Here is a 12588-nt window from a genome sequence, read left to right on the forward strand (position 1 = left end):
TTCCAGCAGTGATAAGAATTCTAGAGAAGAGCTTTAGAATTAACATTTCCATGTGAATTAGGGGCTCTTAACATAGTACAGTGAAAAGAATACCAGACCTTGAGTCTGGAAGATCTGAGTTCAAATTTCTGGCCTGAACCACTTTCTAGTTTTGTAACCTTGGATAGATAATTTAACCTCTGTTTGCCTCAGTTTTTTTTTTTTATTTGTAAAATGAGTTTTCTCTCAGATTTGTTGGTGAAGATTAACTGAGATAATAATTGTAAAGTATCTGTCACATAGTAAGCACTATATAAAGTCATTGTTTGATTGTGTTATTATTTTTATTATTGTTATATTTTAATATAATTGCTACCTTCTATAATTATTAGTATTTTATTTTATATATTTAAAAGCGTTATTCTGAGAAGGGTTCCACAGGTTTCACTAAACTACAGTAGAGGTCCATGACACACATAAAATTTAAAACTCTCTGCCTGAGACAGAGTCTAAGTTTTGAATCATTGAGTTTACAGTGTTCGAGTTTTTCCTCTTACAGATTTTGCAATTCATGCCTATCTGTAACTCTAATCTTTAATTTCAGCTGAAATATGGCCAACATCTGAATAATAAATAAAAGACTTTGTTTACATTCTTCCACTCAAAGGCTGTTTACTCTTATTCTTCAATGAGAGACTCAGGTTAGCACCTGGAATCAAAGATTCTTTAATCATCTGAGAAATATGAAAAATCACTTCTCCAAATCTGCTTGCTCTTTCACATATATTGCTGGATTTCATTATGATTGATCTTGTTAATATTTCCTCTTCTGGTGTTGTTGAGTTCTCTCCAAAATGTTAAAGATAATATTCAGAATAAATGAAAATCTGTTCACTGGCACATATTCATGAATGAAATTGTCAAAAATATTCCACTTTACATTTTCATTCTTATGTTTTTAAGGTAGACAACTAAGCTATGAAATAAAATATTTTCACTTTTATTAAGTTAACTGTATTTTTCTTTGACTAGCAAAACACACAAACCCCAAACTATTGTTTTCTAACCAAAGCATAAGAAAATGAATCACACAAAAAGATGTTGCCTCTTATATAAAATAAGAAGAGGAGAAAGATCAGATTCAGTGTTCATACGTTCATACAAAGATTTTTGTAAAGTTAAGAACTTGTCAGATGTATGCACTTTTTTTTTTTTTAACTAAACTCTCCTCCTTTCTAAAATTATAATTGAGAAAGGATTCGGGGAAGATGGTGGAGTAGGTCAGAAAATCCCAAGTTTTCAAGATTTTCCCCTACAAAAGAATTAAAACAGTACCTTAGGGTGAACAAAGTGTGGGTGCAGATAAATAAGAATAGGGTGCAATAGGGGTCTTCCCCGGGACAATTGAAGAACATTGGAAGAAAAATTACAGGACAATGTTTGGTCCCAGGGAAGAGTAAATACCTCCATGCTAGGGTCCATTTTAACAAGTCATAAGCCACTTAAAAAACAAGTCACAAGCCATGAGGTTAGCTGGTTTGAGAGGCTACCTGGGCCCCAGCCACAGGAACTTTCCACCCCGGGATAGTGAGGAGATTTGGGTGTTTGAGCCTAGGAAGATTGAGGGAACCTCTGCTGATAAGGAATGCCAGACCCAGCTATGCTATGAAGAGTGGCAAGGACAAGAAGGATTCCACACAGGCCTGGTGAGTGCAGAAGTGGGCCAGAAAGCCTCTGGCTACAGACACTTAGAAGAGGTTGAATATTTGGCTTTGGTTCCCAGCTAGAGGGTAGAATTGAAGATGTGGGTCAAGAGGCACCATTTCCCATACCCCTAGAGTTGTTTCCAAAGATTAAGCTATTATCACAAAAAAAAAAAAAATCATAGGCAAAGGATAAAGAACTCAACCATAGAAAGCTATTATGGGGATAGAAATGTCAAGGAATCAACTTCAGAAGAAGATATTGAAGGAAAGAAACCCTCAGAGACTAACGTCAAATGGCCATGTGCCCAAAATAATTTACAGAAGAAACTAAAAAAGACTTTAAAATCACATGACAGATGGAGGAAAAGCTAAATAAAATAAGAATAATCTAAGAAAAACAAGAAGGTTATGAAAGGAAAGTCAACCAATTTAAAAGGGAGATCCAGAAGCTTAAGAAAGAAAATGGCACATTGAAAATTAGATTTGGGCAAAGTAAAATTATAAGATATGAAGAAATAATTAAGCAAAACGTGAATAGTGAAAATAATAGAGAGAAAGTGAAACATAAAAACAACAGATTTGGAGAATAGATCAAGAAAAGAAAATATAAAACTAATTGGAATAACTGAAAGTTACAATACAAAAAGAATCTTGATACAATAATAGAAGAAATAATTAAAGAAAATTGTCCTGAAGCATTAGAACAGAGAATGTAAGTAGAAATTAAAAAAAAAAATCCATTGATTACCACTTAGAAGAAATTCTATGAGGAAATCTCAAAGTAATATCATAATCAAATTTCAAAACCTCCAGCTCAAAGATAAAATATTAAAAGCACCACGATTAAAACAATTTGTATATGATGGAGCAACAGTTAGAATTACACAAGATCTAGCAGCATAGACATTAAAGGACCACAGGTCTTGGAACACAATATATCAAAGAGTGAAAGAACTAGGGCTCCAGCCAAAAATACAATACTCTGCAAAATTAAGTATTATTCAGAATGAAAACAAAAGTGGACATTTGATACACTTTCAGACTTTCAGAGCTTCATTAACAAAATTCTTGAACTTAATAGAAGATTCAACATACAAGAATTGTATAGCGTATACCAAAGATTGATTATAAGGGATTCATAAAGACAACCTGCTTACCTTTTATATATGTAAAATGCATGTCTAAGGCTCTTATTAATAATTGGATAGCTCATAACAAAGACTGGAGCAAACCCAACTATGATATTAATTTTAAAAGTAAAATAATTTAGAAATAGCTAGAAAGAGTAATTATTTTATACATATGAGGTGCAAGATGAAGAAATGACACAGAAGAATTAGATGGGGTAAAAGGGCCTGTAGTTCTGGTAACCTACTTTCATTGGGAATGGGTTTAAGAGGGAAAAATACATATGAATTTAAAAGAATATTCAGAGGATATATGATGGTAGGGAAGCGGGAGAGGACAAGGGATTCATTTTTAGAGGGGATAGTGAGGGAATAGGTAAAAGGGGAGGTATAGAAGGATGTTTAGATTTATGAGAATGAGAGGATAGGGGAGGGATCCATGGAGTAGGTTAGGCAAGTAGTAGGAGGGCAAAGTGGAGGGTAAAAGCTAAGCAGAGGAAGCAGAAGGGATAGGAAACAAGCGGTATGCAGACACATAAAAACTAAAGATCAGGTGTAAGATATTTTGGGGGAAGTATATGTCTATATATGAATGCATATCTGTGTGTCTGTGTATGTGTGTGTGTGTATGTGTGTATATAGGGAAATGCATACCTAAATTTCATTGTAGCCTTCTGGGAAGGGAGGAGAGGGAAAATTTTTAAAATTATAATTTAAAGGCATGATAATCACTTCTTGCATTAATTGAATTTATTTGAATATAAAGAACACAGAAAAATTTTAAAAAGAAACCTTAGTGTTAGTGTTATTTTTACTAGGGGCTTCCTCTAACTAAAAGTGTATATATATATATATATATATATATATACGTATATATATATATACGTATATATATATATATGTATATGTGTATATATATATGTATATGTATATGTGTGTGTGAGTGTATGTATGTATGTATGTACATATGTGTGTATTTTTTAGAAATCAACATTCTCATCTTAAATCTGTGACCAACTGATTATATAAATATGGACAAGTCATAAAGCCTCTCTAGACACAGTTTCCATATGAGTAAAAACCAAACAAAAAAATGAAAAACAGAACTCAAACTAACTCTTATTTCTAAAGCCCCCTAAACTCTAACATTCTTGCTTCTAGATTATGTAGATTACTTAAAACATTGTATTTCGCCCTGAGATTCTCTTAAATTAGTCAAGCTTTAGAGGAAACAACTTAGAAAAGTAGTCATCTAAAATATTTAGCCTTGTTTTTTCAACAGTCATGATGGGACAGTGGGATGCCTACAGATAGGCTTTAGCATCAGATGACTTTAATTGAAATTTTGCTCTGCTACTTGCTACCTATGTCACTTTGGAGAAATCACTTAAATTTCGTGCATTTCAGCTTCCTTATTTGCAAAAAGAAATGGCTTGGCTACATGAAGTCATATGTCCCTGCGAACACTAAATCAATTACCCTCACAATTCAAATAGCCTCCACCCTTTTTATTCATAAAATTAAATTAACTATCTTTAGTAATTTTTTTATGTTATCTTCTGAATTTTAAGTTCAGAAATATTATTATCGGCCTCTTCAGAAGAATCTGAGAGATTGTTAGTTAGTAATCAAATCAAAACCTAAGGAATAAAAAGATTAGTATTGACATGTGAAGATACATTCATATATGTGTGTATATATACACATATATACATACACATGTGCATAAAATATACATATATGCATATATACACAACTGCAGAGAGAGAGAGACTTTACATTTAAAATGGTGTTAACCAGTTAAAATCTATAATGTCAGAGAACATGTTTTATCTTAAAATCAAGGTAACTATTCATGAGCACAATTCTGACTGAATTGAAACAGTGAAGAAACTGATTTTATGATCCTTAGGTAGGTTGACTGAGGGATCAAAACAATGATTTTCTTCCCAAATTATATTGCATGTGGTGTAGATGGTTCCAGCACATTTGTATCCCAATAAACTTTATCATTAAAAACAAAACAAAACAAACAAAAAAAAAAGAGTAAAACTTTTAAGATCCTGGTCTTCAGTTATCTGAAGTCTACTCAGTTTTTTCATTCGTTAAATATGAGTGGTTCCCCATACCACCCTATAAATATACCACAAAAAAAACTGGAAGATAGTTTAGGCAGGAGTTTTCTGGTTTGTTTTAGAATAAACTTTGATGGACCAAAGAAAAGCAAAAAGAGGAAGGCTCCCCTCTGCCCTTTCATTCTACTAAATAACATTCAGTTATGTTGTCTTAGGTTTGAAGGGAATAATTGAACTTTACTATTTGCATCATCTTTAGATTGCTGCATTAGATCAATATGTGAAAATTCTTCCCCTTTTCTAAATGATAAACATATGACTATGAATCTTACAGCATTATTATAATACTTCCAGATGAGTCAAGCATGATAAATGAGACCTCAATTTTTATTATCATAGATATAATGATCATTAAGCAAGAAATATTATCCTCATGAGGGATCAAGACCCTAAAAAGTTCAAAAGGCTAATTATTATTATTTTTTTAAATGACTTTGAAATATGGATTGCCTCAAGGCATTTTGCTTTGAATTCTGGATATATTGATGACATTTTAAAATTGGATTTACATTTTACCTTTAGATGAACCAGACCTTTTAACACAGATATATTTCTTCTCTGGACTTTTGCATAATCATATTAAGGACGTATATGTGCATATATACATATATGTATACATATATGTATATACCATATATACACATGTGTATACATATATGTATATATACATGTATACAATATATATATGTATATGTGTCTGTATATGCATGTGTGTATATGTATGTGTGTGTATCTATCTATCTATCTATCTATCTATCTATATATATATATATATATATATATATATATATGTGATACAACTCATTCTCTACCAAGAGGAATTCTTTGTTTTGTGCCTGAGAGAATTCAAATTCCCCTTCTCCCCTCACCACCCAAATTACTGACTTACATACTGCTAACACTTCAAATACTTTCCAGAGTAGGTCATATAATAGTAGTATCTACCTTAAAGAGTTTTTGTTAGAAAAAATGAGAAAATATGTAAAGAGTTGAGAAACATTAAAGTGTCAGGTATGATGAAGATGATGATGATTCCAGTGTAATTGTGTCTGGAGTAAGTGTATTGCACTATCACTATAACCTGACTTGACTTCAGCCAAAAGCCTGGCACAGATGATACAGATGGTACCGATGGGTAAAACCTCTATAAGTATTCCTTTTTTTAGCCTCTGAAATGGATTCATTAGAGTGAAGTATGAGATTCTTCAAATGTGCCAAAAAATGTCCCCTTTAGTAAATATTATTCAAAGTAGTATAGATGAAGCATAATCGTTAATTGATTTGAATATGAGTATGTGTTCAGGATTGCCCCCTGGTCAATTGGGACATATCAAAGATGTATTAGAAGTAGTCTTTACTCTTAAATACAAGTTGTTGTTGTTTTTTTCACAAAGATAGGGCTTTCACCAATACATAGTTGGAAAACAAAGAAGACATGATCAAAGGCTATAGACTCTCTATGTAATAGGAATTTAGGGAAGAGAAATATCAGCATGGGTTATAGTGACCAAAAGATAAAATTAAGCTTCAAGTGAAAGTATATAACAAATCGGAAGTGACCAGGCATTATTGTGATTGGCATGTTAATATTCAGGGACTTAAAAGCCTTCACATCCATTGTATTTTTAAACATTATAAAGGAGTCTATTTAATTGTGTTCAATTCATCTTTTATTTTATAATTTCTCTAATGTGTATAGGACTTCCATATACATTATCAATGTCATATTTAAACCTCACAACAGTTCTGAGGTAGAATAATAGCTTTTATAATATCCATTTTACAAATAAAGAAATTGAAGCTTGATGAAATTAAATAACTAGTCCAAGACATACAGCTATTACGTTCTGATCCTGGGTCATCTCCAGTCATCCTGATGAATATCTGGTCACTGGAATCAGATGGCTCTGGAGGAGCAGTGAGCTGGTGACCTGCACAGCCCTCCCTCACTCAAAACAAAGTCAAGTGCGAGTTATGCCATCATTTCTCTGGTGTCAAGGTCTTCTTTGCCAATGAAGGACAAAGACAATTGCATTCCACAGGCAAGAATCAAACACAAATCTACTGATTCTAATTTTTGTACTTTTTCCAATAGTACACATTTTTCTTCAACATGTTGGATATGCGCAAAATGTTAAGAAATAAGATTCTGTCTTCTATAAGATGTCAGCCTGGTTTATTCATCTGTGGTCTTAAGGGAGAAATTTAAGAATGACTTAAGCTACGCATAATTACATTACATATAAAAACCCTTAAAAGTAATGCGTATCTAATTGAAAAAGAGAGAAAGGTAGAAAGAATGGAAGGTTTGGAATTCTTTAGGGCCATAATGATAGAAATTTTGTTTCTTGATAGGAAAGAGGTCTGTGTGTTCATGCTCAGAATGTGTATATAGTATGCACAGTGTATAGTAAGTGAAAACGTAACTACCTAAGGTGTGATTGAGTTTGGCAATGCTTATTAGATTGAACTGGCATTTTTGGGCATATGCTACATAGAGAATCTCTATAATATCATCTCTCAACTTGACACAGTGATGCGTTTGTTCCTTTTTCACCTTCCAATCATAATTCTGTTTTTGTTTTTACATTTCCTCATTTTTCTGCTAGGATGCATGGGTCTGTGATACTATCCTGAACTTCCAAGAGAAGACAGTTGCTGTTTATCACACTGAACCCTTTTGACAGAGTGACTGGCACATATTAGAAACTTAATAAATGCTTGTTGATTAGACATGACCTTATCCTGTTTTGCCTTTAGCAAAAAGTCTGGTGATCGAGGCTATTAACTACTGTTCTGATAGGAAGAGTTAGTTATAAAGATGCCATTTTAATAATATAAAATGATTAAAAATATTGTAATGATCAATTCACCCACATAGGAGGGAAATATGTAGCTCGTAGGCCCAGTAACAATCCTGGTGATTAAATGATATTACTCCTTAAGACAGCAACTTCTGATTGAAACAAGGAACGTTCCAACTTCCAAAAGGTGTTTAGTCGTGGTTTTCATTGCTGATAAATATTTAGACAAAAAGATTTAAATTTAATTCCACCAACATAGTCTAGAAGTTAGTACAGTCTATTCTATTATTTATAGAAAAATTGTATTAAATCTTCTGTGGTATTATTCTGAGAAGTGTCAGTTTCTTAAGTGTCCTAGTGATCCATCATTTGTATGCACAGCACATCAGAATTATAGATTAATATTTGCATATCTGATCAATTGCAAACTACTAGCACGGTTTGCAATAGAACACCTCGATTTAATTCAATTTTATTTTCAATTGCCCCTATCTTTAAATATTAATTTGGGAAAATGTGAGGGCACAATACTGTAATTACTTTAAGCAAGAACAGTTTTGATCTATTTTTATAACTATGGCCAGGCAAGTTGCAAAGATGTATGTGACAACTATACTAAGATGAAAAAAATTAAAAATCTCTGAGAAAATATCATATATTCTATGCAATACATTTCCTCAATGTTCTTTCCAGTGGTACAGAATAAGGAAGTTTCTAATGCAGTTGCTTAAAGTGGCTCTGCCACTTCCTAAGTGATGAAAAAAAATATATGACTAAAAATCAAAGAATTTCAAATGTTTAAGGAATTCTTATGGTCATCATGGTATGAGGGCAAGAGGGCTGGATTAGAGTTAGAGGACTTAGGTTCTAATCCTCACTCTTCCATGTACTTTCTGTGTCATCTTGGATGAATCTCTTAACCTCTCTAAGCTTCAGCTTTCTTATTTATACAGAGAACAAAATTCACATTTCACTTAAGATACCCACATGCTGAAATACATGATCCAATAATTCACACTTTTAAAATTATCTGTATAACTGGCACATGATCATCCAGTTCTTGTTTGGAGTTGTGAAATGTTGGTTGGAAAGGATACTCCCATAATTCTGAGACAATACATTCAATTTCTAAATATCTCTAATTGTTAAACAGTTTTTCCTGGCATCTATTTCCATTCATTTTGGATAGCTTCACCAACCAGGGTCATCCAATATGATGAGAAGTCTAAGATAAAGTTATCCCAGGATTTTTGGTCCAGCTATACCATATGTCCTAATATGGAGAAGCTGATGAAGTGAATTTTCCACTTGGTCCATGTGATGTTGCCTCTACAGTAACCCTTACTTCTCTTCCAACTTTTCCCTTCAGCTTAAGGAAGATTTTCATTTGTCAGAGTAGTTGGCAACACAATAAAGAACTAGAGTAGGGAATTTTGAGCAACTTATTATCATTGAAGACTTTCCAGTTGTCGAAAGTATAGTAGGTGGTAATCCTAAGCCTTTAGGTTCCTCTTCTGTAAAGTGAGGTAGTTGAATCTGATGAACTGAGTTTCCTTCTTGATCTTGGTTCTCTCCATCAAATTTCTCATAACATTTTGGGTTCCTCCTTTGCATTTATAAACAAAGTGTATTATATCTACTGGTGCATGACACACAGATGCGCTACATCAGAAAGACAGATTGGACTGGAGGTAGGAGGATGAGTCCAAATTAAGCATCAAACATTTATCACCTATGGGACCCTGGGCATTTCATATAATCTCTGTCTCAGATTATTCAACTATAAAATGGGGATAATAATAACATTTACTTTCCATGGTGGTTGTGAAGATCAAATGGTATATTTGTAAAGTGCTTGGCACACAGTATGTGATAAAGTAATTTGTCTTTCTTTCCTTCCTTCTTGCCTTCCTTCTTTCTTACCTCTTTTCTTCCTTCCTTCTTTCCTTCCTTCTTCCTTATCTCCTTCTTGCTTTCCTTCCTACCTCCCTTCTTGCCTCCCTTTCTTCCTTCCTTTTACTTATTCCTTTAGGCATCATTAAAAATTAAAATAACTGTTTACAGAATCAACATAGTCCGTAAGAAAAAGAACTTCTCTGGAATTAGATGATCTGAGTTCAAACTTTTCTTACACTGGAGTAAAACTGGAGAAATCACTTAACCTTCCTGGGCCACATTTTCCTTAACTATAAAATAATGGAAGATGTAAGTTAGATGGTATCTGAGTGGATTTCCAGCTTTAAATCTATGATACTATCTCTAGAACATGCCTAAACTAATAGCTTAATTTTAATCTTCTCTTTGCCTATGATTAAGGACATGTTTCAATTTGATCAGATTACTGAATTTTAGGAGTCTTACCTTCAGTTCACAAATATACTATTTTTTCTTCCTGAAAACATCACCCACCTATTTTACCTAATTTCTTCAGTATTAAGTATTTTATGTGTTTTGGATAGAGCATTAAATTCAAAATGATTTTTGAAAATTATCACTTACTTGAAGATCTCAAAAAGTTTATAAATCTTGTAACAATTTAATAAAGTTGAAATCTGACTCCATAGGCAAATAGAATTTAAATAAAGACATATATGTATTTCCCTGAGATCATGCATCTTCATATTCACACTATTTTCCATCCTAACAAGGCATGCTTACCCAAATCTCCTTTCCATAACTTTTTTTCCTGAAATCTAGAATAAAATTGACATTACCTTTAGAAAAACCATGTAAATGCTCTATTGTTCCACTCACCCAGATCAAAGGAATCATTTTGCACCACAATTTTCTTGTGTGTGATTCCTTTCTTCACTAGAATGTAAACTGCTTGTGAGCAAAGATTACCTGGTCTTTTTTTTAAAATTTGCATTCTAGTACTTAGGACATTGCCTGGCATATAATAATCACTAAAAATGTTTATTTTCTTCTTTCATGCATTTATTTAAAATAATTGCAGTGCAAGGTAATTTGAATTTTTATTATTTCTTTAATTTCAGGTAGTAAAATAGTTTGGAGTATGGTCTAGGAACCACTGGGAATTATAGGGCATTGAGATTTACTTCATGAAAAAAAAAAGATATCAGAGCAGTTGCCTAAATCAAGAAAATTTAAAAAAAATTAACCTGGAAAAAAGTGAGAATTTGAACAATAAAAGCACTGATAAATATTTTTAAAATTACTTTCTGGAAATAATAAAGATATTTATGGTCATCCAGTGAAGCATTAATACTCAAAAATTTGTAGTTATTTAAAAAGATGTTCTGTCTAATAATTTCAAATTTCTCTGAGCAACTTTGCAGAAAGAAAAACATAGTGTAAATATACCCATTCTACTTATTCAGAATAGTTCTGTGATACTTATCACATTTTCTAGCTCTACCTTAAAAAACTCATGAAGTCATTGAGCATGGTCAACCTTTCAGAGCTCTACCCTTTGTGTTTTCCCCCCATGTTTATCATGTAAAATGGCTTCATAGACTAAGAAATAATTTATGAATTTCTCAACATATTTGATCTTGCTGTCCATATCTGCAGCTTTAAGAAACATTAGACTTCTTATTTGGAGAGATATTTGAGTATTCAATGAGGCTCAAATCATCCTTGATTTTTTACTTGACAGGTAAAGTAATGGAACACTATATATTCCCATCCCTGAACCCATTTATACAATTGCTTGAACTAGGAAAGAAAATCTAGAGGTTGACATACCAGTAGAATTTGACCCAGGGGCTAAATGTTAGAGTAATTATAGCTCTGGAAGCAGGCGGCCAGTGTTTAAGCAAACTGAAAGGATAAAGCAGAAATTTAAGTGGACCCTATTTAATAAGCCAAGAAAAGAATGAATCTGTATTCTTTTCTTCTCCAATATTCTTTCCAGTCCTCACTCTTATTAAGACAAATGCTTTTTTTGAAATAAATAATTTAAAATGAGAGACAGAGACAGAGAAAACCCATGGAAAGAATAAGTTTTGGGGGTGGAGCCAAAATGGCCAAGTAGAAAGATGCATATACTCTAGCTTCCCCCACAGCCCACAAAATACTTGTAAAAAATGACTCTCTACAAACTATAGAGCAGCAAAAGCCACAGAACAATAGTGCGAAAGAGGTTTCCAGACAAAGATAACCTGGAAGGCTGACAGGAAAGGTGTATCTCATGGGACGCTAAGCAGAGCAGTGGCCTGGCCACACAGCACTGGGAGGAACAGAGCTTGAACAGACCTCTTGGGCAGAATTCCCAGCAGGGAGGGTCCCAGATCCCTCAACCCACAAGTGACAAAGAAAGCTCTAAAGTTTAGTGTGGGAGGGCTTTCCTAGCTGGGTAAGAGGGAATGGGTTCCTCCAGCAATAGCCCCACGTGATGGCAGTAACAGCAGCATCACACTGCAGGCAGCTACAGTGGCCAGGAAGCAACCTGGGTCCATTGTCCAAGCAGCTCAGCGTAAAGCCTCTGGTGGTAAGGAGCAGCTGATCTAAACCTCAGCCCTGAGTGACAGCCCTGCCCCAATCCACAGCCCCAGGAAATTGAGCAACTGAGTCGAATCTCAGCCTTGAACACAGCACTGGAGAGAGGAGGGACAATAGAAATATCCTCTTGACAAAGGATTCAGAAGTCAAAGTAATTGGCTGCCCCCAAAAAAGGGAAAAAAAATAAGACCATAGAAGGTTGCTTTCTTGGCGAACAGGTGTCTCCTCCCATCCTTTCAGATGAGGAAGAACAAGGCATACTATCATAGGAAGTCAAGGCCTCTAAAGGGAACTTATATTGGATTCAGGCAATAGAAGAGCTTGAAAAATGAGTGAGCAGCTTGCTAAAGGAGAACCAAAAAAATGCTGAGGA

The sequence above is a fragment of the Notamacropus eugenii genome, chromosome 6, assembly GCF_028372415.1.
Source record: "Notamacropus eugenii isolate mMacEug1 chromosome 6, mMacEug1.pri_v2, whole genome shotgun sequence".
NCBI classification, from domain to species: domain Eukaryota; kingdom Metazoa; phylum Chordata; class Mammalia; order Diprotodontia; family Macropodidae; genus Notamacropus; species Notamacropus eugenii.